This window comes from Salmo salar, chromosome ssa17 (assembly GCF_905237065.1).
Source record: "Salmo salar chromosome ssa17, Ssal_v3.1, whole genome shotgun sequence".
NCBI lineage: Eukaryota > Metazoa > Chordata > Actinopteri > Salmoniformes > Salmonidae > Salmo > Salmo salar.
The window spans coordinates 28,402,728-28,412,069 of record NC_059458.1 but is presented as its reverse complement, the minus strand read 5'-3'; positions in this window follow the sequence as shown (position 1 = coordinate 28,412,069).

Below are 9,342 nucleotides of genomic sequence, written 5' to 3'. Positions count from 1 at the left end.
CTTGCCAAAGCGGGTTGAGGTTTATGTTGTGCGTGTTTTTGCTGTCCATGCAGTACTGCTCATACATGAGGTCATTTCATGAACACTCCAGGGTCATCAGCTTGTGGTGGCCCTCCAGCAGCTCGGCTTCCTCTATCATTAAAAGGAGGGTCTGCCACCAGCATATTTTACGTCCTTCAGGATTCAATGATGTCGATGATTTGCCTCCAGTCCTTGCTTATGTCTACCAGGGGCTTCTGGATGTTCTTCATGTCCCCCAGGGCATAGTGGAGCTGAATCTGGCCTGTACGTACCCCGCCTAACTGGAAGTGACTGGCAGCCTGGAAAGTGTGAACAGACAATTGTAAATGGTTTAGATAGGGCTTTACAGCAAGCAGACTCCATCAGTACACACACACACACTTCCTCACCCTGAGGTGCAAGTTCTCTCCATCTCCTGACAGGATTGATGATGCGTCTGCTCCCGATGTCCACCAGAGTTTTCTGGGAGTTCTCGGTTCCCTGTCTGAACTAGTCCACAGAAGGAGTGTACACTAGAGAGAGAGAGACTTCCAGCAGTTGACAGAACTTTATTTAAAATGTCTGGAAAATGACCTTAACGTTTCTATTAATCTTCCTTACCTCCTTAACTCTCCTGTCCATCTCGCTGATGTGTTCCTTATCAGGCTGGTGTTCAGGTCCATGAGTAAGTGTCTAGGCTTGTTCCCTGTCTGCACTACTCCACTGGGACACTCAGGACCTCAGCCTCGACCAGCCTCACATCTACCAGGAGAAGGAGAGGGCCACTGAATAAGCAATTAAAATCAACAGGCTTTTGGATGTGTATTTGTACTTTGGAATCTCTCTCTCACTGCGTCTCTCACCTAACTAATAAATCAAAGGCTAGCCTGACTTCACTAGCTGTTCCAGCTGGTGGACAGCCGGTGATATGTGCAGTAGCTAGTGTTAATGGTAAGGAGTGCATTTGTCCTTTACTTGGTGGTACTTTTCAAAATTCCTGACTTGGAAACCACCACCGTCTTCTACACTTCCATGACCAGTTGCAGGTGGAAAGTTGGAATTGAGAAAATGCTCAGTTTATTACATAAAAAATTATCAACATTGTAATCCAACATCCCCACTACCAACATCCAACATGTCTTATTTCAAATCTTCTCTCATTGATGGAGACAGGTGAGTCATAGCAACGCTTGATTTCTGAGACACGCTCATGACATGCAGCACTTTGGGTTGGATACCTACCTGTCTCGCTCAATGAGAGAAGATTTGAAATAGACAAGATGGCGGCGTACACATTGTTGTACTACTTAATGGAGCAAAACATGTATGTACTTTAATAACAGAGCATTTTCTAAATTCCAACGTTCCACCTGCAACTAGCCATGGAAGTTTAGAAGACGGCAGTGGTTTTCCGTGTCTGACAAATAACAAAAGAGCCGTAAATTATTAAATAGCCTCCACCAGTCTTGCATTAAAATGAGTCTGTTAGTCTTGCTTTAGAATAATGCTCGGTCCTCTGATCAAGCATTGTAACATCAAGCATTTTTGACATGCATGGCGCAGCAATCTTCATTTCTTCATATGAAGAGAACACGTTTGTTGAAGTTGAAGGTGGCAGGCAAGTAGCCACTCCTTTGCCGGTCCTTCATGCCTGCTGTACCAGTCTCCTTGCATGTCTCACAATGGAACTCTGCAAAAGGATATTCAACATGGTAAGGAAGGTAAATAAAATGTGTGATCTTTAAAACAGTAAAAAATGACCAAGTTGGTTTGGAGCAGGGCTGCGGTCAATAACTGTGTTACCTGCAGTGGGAGTCAGTGGCTGTAGGACGCCTTTCACCATGAAGGAGAAGAAGGAAAGAAATTCCACAAATTAACTTTTAACAAGGCACACCTGTTAATTGAAATGCATTCCAGGTGACTACTTCATGAAGCTATAATGTAGAAAATTGTACAAATAATGAAAAACCATTGAATAAGTAGGTGTGTCCAAACTTTTGACTGGTAGTGTGTGTATATATATTTATTATTTTTCTATGCGGTCAGTGCATATGAAAATCCTCTCACTCTCTCAGGGTGTTTGTGGACTCCCGTATCCAGCCCATCTATGGAGGCACCAATGAGATCATGAAGGAGCTGATCGCCCACAGTCAGTATCGTCAGCCAGAAGTGAGGGAGACGTCCCAGTGACATCACCATGGAGGAGAGCTGGGAAGTGGTTAACATAAGTCTCTTAACACCAACAGCAGTTTTGACTGGGTTAGCTACTGAGCTGGTTGTCCGTGCCTTTTGAAGTGATGTTCACTGAAGGCTGGCCAGTGGTATTACTAGGGTGAATCTGAACTTTCACTTAATCAAATATCACATTTCAGACATGGATTGCAACTTAATGTGCTTTACAGAAGAAAACAAAAAAAAAACAATGGAAATTAATGTTGAAATATTTACTACACAACAAACAAGATATAAAAACCAAAATAATGACACAAACTGAACAACTAGAAAGCACCCTAAGGAAAAGCAAAGCTAAAAATGTGTTTTAAGATCCCTTTTAAATATGTCCACAGTTTCAGCCCCCGTCAGGTTCTCTGGCAGGCTATTCCAGAGGCTGGGGGCATAGTAACTAAAGGCTGACTTTCCATGCCTCTTGGCCCCCGTCAGGTTCTCTGGCAGGCTATTCCAGAGGCTGGGGGCATAGTAACTAAAGGCTGACTCTCCATGCCTCTTGGCCCCCCTCAGGTTCTCTGGCAGGCTATTCCAGAGGCTGGGGGCATAGTAACTAAAGGCTGCCTTTCCATGCCTCTTGGTCCCTCTCAGGTTCTCTGGCAGGCTATTCCAGAGGCTGGGGGCATAGTAACTAAAGGCTGCCTTTCCATGCCTCTTGGCCCCCCTCAGGTTCTCTGGCAGGCTATTCCAGAGGCTGGGGGCATAGTAACTAAAGGCTGACTCTCCATGCCTCTTGGTCCCCCTCAGGTTCTCTGGCAGGCTATTCCAGAGGCTGGGGGCATAGTAACTAAAGGCTGCTTCTCCATGCCTCTTGGTCCCCCTCAGGCTCTCTGGCAGGCTATTCCAGAGGCTGGGGGCATAGTAACTAAAGGCTGCTTCTCCATGCCTCTTGGCCCCCGTCAGGCTCTCTGGCAGGCTATTCCAGAGGCTGGGGGCATAGTAACTAAAGGCTGATTCTCCATGCCTCTTGGCCCCCGTCAGGCTCTCTGGCAGGCTATTCCAGAGGCTGGGGGCATAGTAACTAAAGGCTGCCTTTCCATGCCTCTTGGCCCCCGTCAGGCTCTCTGGCAGGCTATTCCAGAGGCTGGGGGCATAGTAACTAAAGGCTGCCTTTCCATGCCTCTTGGCCCCTGTCAGGTTCTCTGGCAGGCTATTCCAGAGGCTGGGGGCATAGTAACTAAAGGCTGCCTTTCCATGCCTCTTGGCCCCCCTCAGGCTCTCTGGCAGGCTATTCCAGAGGCTGGGGGCATAGTAACTAAAGGCTGCCTGTCAAGTGTCAGTGTGCAGCGGGTAGAACGGAGTCAGGCGCAGGACACAGAACTGAGTAAAAAAACGTCCTTTACTCGAATAAACCACAAAATAATTCCACGCAGGGAAAATACTCCAGCTCACAGAAAATTTCGAACACTTAACAACGAACAAACACGCACTAAACCATGTGGGAACCAGAGGGTTAAATAGGGAATAAATAATAATGTAATTGAAACCAAGTGTGTACAATCAAGACAAAACAAATGGACAATGAAATGTAGATCGATGGCGGCTAGAAAGCCAGTGACGTCGACCGCCGAACGCCGCCCGAACAGGGAAAGGCACCGACTTCGGCGGAGGTCGTGGCACTGCCTCCATGCCTCTTGGTCTGAGGCTTTGCGATAGTTAAAAGGCCAGTGCTAGAGGACCTGAGGGACCTACTGCGTAACATAACTTAAAAGCATGTCTGACATGTATTGGGGTGCACAATCGTGGATTGATTTAAAAACCAATAGAAGAATGTTTAAATGAATTCTAAAACTCACAGGCAGCCAGTGCAGAGACCTTAAAACCGGTGTAATGTGTGCTATCCGTCTGGTCTTGGTCAGTACCTGTGCTGCAGCATTCTGTATGTTTTGCAGTTGACCAATGGCTTTCTTGGGTAGACCAGACATTACAGTAGTCAAGCCTGCTTTTAATAAAAGCATGGATGAGTCTCTGTTTCAGAGAAATGGTCGCACCTTGGCAATGTTCCTCAGCTGGTAAAAAGCTGTTTTGGTCACATTCCTAATGTGTGATTTGAAATTTAGTTCAGAATCTCAAACAACACCTAGGTGTTTTACCTGGTGTTTTATCTTTATTGCCCATGAATCTCTGTGCTATGGCTCCAACAATAAGTACCTCAGTCTTGTCTTGATTTAGCTGGAGGAAGTTGTGAGCCATCCAAGTATTTAACGCTGCCAAGGGGTAACATATAAACTGTACCAGACCCCAAATGGATCCTTGTGGAACGCCACATGTGATATGTATTTTCTCCTGAGTTAAGGGTGACAAACTCTCGACTGGTTAAATGGGCCCTAAACCAATTTAGAACTGGACTGGAGAGGCAAACCCACCTCTCCAGTCTGTCCAGAAGGGCATCATAGTCAACAGTGTTGAATGCAGCACTTAAATCTAAGAGTACAAGGACAGAGAGCTTTTCGGCATCTGTGTTGGCTCTAAGATCATTTACCACTTTAACTAAAGCTGTCATTGTGCTGTGGCGGGCACGAAAACCAGATTGGAATTTTTCAAAACATGATACAGTTGGCTAAGAGCTGAAGAATCTAGATGACTTTTCTTCAGAAGGGGTTTCACCATAGCAGTTTTTAGTGCGGTGGGGAAAGAGGCTGTGAACATGGAGTGATTAACAATAGCTTTCACTTCTTCAGATGTGCAATTAAAAACTGTTTTGAAGGTGGTGGGAATAGGATTGAGAAGGCAGGTAGAAGGCTTAAGTTGTGATATAACTTTCCTGCGCATGTCTGTGTCAACCAGGGAAAATACATCCATAGTGCCTTTGCATGGTAGGCTAGGGCAAATATCATAACTTCCCATCAGGTATTCTTTGACTGATACCCAGCCTAATGATGGTAATCTTATCTCTGAAATATGCTGAAAACTCATCACATTTACAGTACCAGTCATTCCAGGGTTTTTCTTAATTTTTTACTATTTTCTATGTTGTAGAATAAAAGTGAAGACATCAAAACTATGAAATAACACATATGGAATCATGTAGTAAGCAAAAAAGTGTTAAACAAATCAAAATATATTTAATATTTCAGATTCTTCAAAGTGGCCACTCTTTTTGAATTGATGACAGCTTTGCACACTCTTGGCATTCTCTCAACCAGCTTCATGAGGTAGTCACCTGGAATGCATTTAAATGAACAGGGGTGCCTTGTTAATTTGTGGAATTTCTTTCCTTTTAAATGAGTTTGAGCTAATCAGTTGTGTTGTGACAAGGTAGGGTTGGTATACAGAAGATATCCCTATTTGGTAAAAGATCAAGTCCATATTATGGCAAGAACAGCTGAAATAAGCAAAGCTAAACAACACTCCATCATTACTTTAAGACATGAAGGTCAGTCAATCCGGAAAATTTCTTGAAGTGCAGTGGCAAAAACCATCAAGCGCTATGATGAAACTGGCTCTCATGAGGACCACCACAGGAAAGGAAGACCCAGAGTTACCTCTGCTGCAGAGGATAAGTTCATTAGAGGTACCAGCCTCAGAAATTGCAGCCCAAATAAATGCTTCACAGAGTTCAAGTAACAGACACATCTCAACATCAACTGTTCAGAGACTGTGTGAATCAGGCCTTCTTGGTCGAATTGCTGCAAAGAAACCACTACTAAAGGACACCAATAAAAAGTAGCGTCTTTCTTGGGCCAAGAAACATGGGCAATGGACATTAGACCGGTGGAAATCTGTCCTTTGGTCTGATGAGTCCAAATCTGAGATTTTTGGTTCCAACCCCTGTGTGTTTGTGAGACGCAGAGTAGGTGAACAGATGACCTCCGCATGTGTGGTTCCCACCATGAAGCATGGAGGAGGTGGTGTGATTGTGTGGGGGTGCTTTGCTGGTGACACTGTGATTTATTTAGAATTCAAGGCACACTTAACCAGCATGGCTACCACAGCATTCTGCAGCGATACGCCATCCCATCTGGTTTACGCTTAGAGGGACTATCATTTGTTTTTCAACAGGACAATGACCCAACACACCTCCAGGCTGTGTAAGGGCTATCTGACCAAGAAGGAGAGTGATGGAGTGCTGCATGAGATGACCTGGCCTCCCCAATCACCCAACCTCAACCCAATTGAGATGGTTTGGGATGAGTTTGATCGCAGAGTAAAGGAAAAGCAGCCAACAAGTGCTCAGCATATGTGGGAACTCCTTCAAGACTATTGGAAAAGCATTCCAGGGAAAGCTGGTTGAAAGAATGCCAAGAGTGTGCAAAGCTGTCATCAAGGCAAAGGGTGGCTACTTTGAAGAATCTCAAATATATTTTAATTTGTTTAACACTTTTTTGGTTACTACATGATTCCATATGTGTTATTTCACAGTTTTGATGTCTTCACTTTTATTCTACAATGTAGAAAGTAGTACAAATAAAGAGAGCCTGGAATGAGTAGGTGTGTCCAAACTTCATATATATATATATATATATATATATATATATACTAAATCTATATTTAGGTAATGTGAACAACTCACCTCACCTGTTGACTGAAAGAAGACACCGCTGAATCTCTACAGTAACATGTTGCAACAGTAAGTTAGTGGGATCAAAGAGGAAGACTGAATAAGACATCACAAAATAACTTTTTTCCATCAACTGTTTGACACATTTTCAGAAACTTGATCCATTGTCAGAATACCTATCAATGATGCATTGGGTCCAATGAAGATAAGTTAGTTGATTTATGAGATAATACGACCAGAAGTCTTATGTTGTGGATGGAATGAATGAATACGTTTGCAGTCAATCACTGTCAAACAAACCTGGATGAAACCAATGCAACATCCATGTCAGTCAATGCTATGTGGGTTCCTTGGGACATCGAACTCTGACGAACTCTAGGGTCATCCCAAGGACCCCACTTAGCATCTGAGCCGTGCCATTAATCCATTTATGGGTATTGAAGTGTCATCAAGTAATATATCAAGAGTGGCTATATCATAAAGCATTTTTGTACTGCAGAAGATGTACGTTAGCCCACTCTAAAACTCACTGTAAAACATATCTATTTTGGTACATACTTGCTGTTGAATGAAATGACCAATTCAAAAAGCTAGTTCACAATGTCTTGATTACCCGGAGTATGAAGTATGAGCCACCTTAGTCATAGACTGTTCTCTCTGCTACCACACGGCAAGCGGTAAAAGGCTCCTTAACAGTTTCTACCTCCAAGCCATAAAACTGCTAAACAGTTCATCAAATGGCTACCCGGACTATTTGCATTGCCCCCCCCCCCCCCTTTTTTTATGATGCTGCTACTCGCTGTTTATTATCTATGCATAGTCACTTTACCCCTACCTACATACATATTACCTCAATAACATGTATCCCCACACATTGACTCGGTACCGGTACCCCCTGTATATAGCCTAATTATTGTTATTTTATTGTGTTACTTTCTTTTTTTTTAATACTTTCGTTTATTTAGTAAATATTTTCTTAACTCTTATTTTACTTGAAGTGCACTGTTGGTTAAGGACTTGTAAGTAGGCATTTCATAGTAAGGTCTACACCTGTTGTATTCAGCGCATGTGACGAATACGATTTGATTTCTACTGTGAAAAGCCAATATAACACAAAACATATTGCCTTTTGAATAGCACAACAGATTTAAATGTTTTGTTAAAAATCTCACTGGATTATTGTTGAAGCCCAAATCCCATATTACCCTAGTATACAGTGCATCTGGAAAGTATTCAGACCCCTTCACTTTTTCCACATTTAGTTACGTTCTGTTATTCTAAAATTGATTAAATAGTTTTTCCCCTCAATCACTACACAATACTCCATAATGACAAAGCAAAAACATTTTTAGAAATTATCACATTTACGTAAGTATTCAGACCCTTTACTCAGTACTTTGTTAGAGCACCTTTGGCAGCGATTATAGCCTCGAGTCCTCTTGGGTATGACGCTACAAGCTTGGCACACCTGTATTTGGAGAGTTTCTCCCATTCTTCTCTGCAGATCCTATCAAGCTCGGTCAGGTTGGATGGGGAACATCGCTGCACAGCTATTTTCAGGTCTCTCCAGAGATGTTTGATCGGGTTCTGACTGGGCCACTCAAGAACATTCAGAGACTTGTCCAGAAGCCACTTCTGCATTATCTTGCTGTGTGCTTAGGGTCGTTGTCCAGTTGGAAGGTGAACCTTCACCCCAGTCTGAGGTCCTGAGCGCTCTGGAGCAGGATATCATCAAGGATCTCTCTGTACTTTGGTCTGTTCATCTTTTCCTTAATCCTGAATAGTCTCCCAGTCCTTGACACTGAAAAACCTCCAACAGCATGATGCTGCCACCTCCATGCTTCACCGTAGGGATGGTGCCAAGTTTGCTCCAGATGTGATGCTTGGTATTTAGGCCAAAGAGTTCAGTCTTGGTTTCATCAGTGTAAAGAATCTTGTTTGTCATGGTATGAGAGTCCTTTAGGTGCCTTTTGTCAAACTCCAAGGGGGCTGTCATGTACGTTTTACTGAGGAGTGGCTTCCGTCTGGCCACTACCATAAAGGCCTGATTGGTGGAATGCTGCAGAGATGGTTGTCCTTCTAGAAGGTTCTCCCATTTCCACAAAGGAACTCTGGAGCTCTGTCAGAGTGACCATCAGGTTCTTGGTCACCTCCCTGACCAAGGCTCTTCTCCCCCGATTGCTCAGTTTGGCTGGGTGGACAGCTCTATGAAGAGTCTTGGTGGTTCCAAACTACTTCAATTTAATAATGACGAAGGCCACTGTGTTCTTGGGGACCTTCAGTGCTGCAGAAATGTTTTGGTACCCTTCCCCAGATCTGTGCCTCAACACAATCCTTTCTCGGTGCTCTACGGACAATTCTTTCGACCTCGTGGCTTGGTTTTGCACTGACATGCACTGTCAACTGCGGGACCTTATATAGACAGGTGTGTGCCTTTCCAAATCATGTCCAATCAATTTAATTTACCACAGGTGGATTCCAATGAAGTTGTAGAAACATCTCAATGATGATCAATGGAAACAGGATGCACCTGAGCTCAATTTTGAGTCTCATAGCAAAGGGTCTGAATACTTATATAAATAAGGTATTTCTGATTTTACATTTTTAATACATTT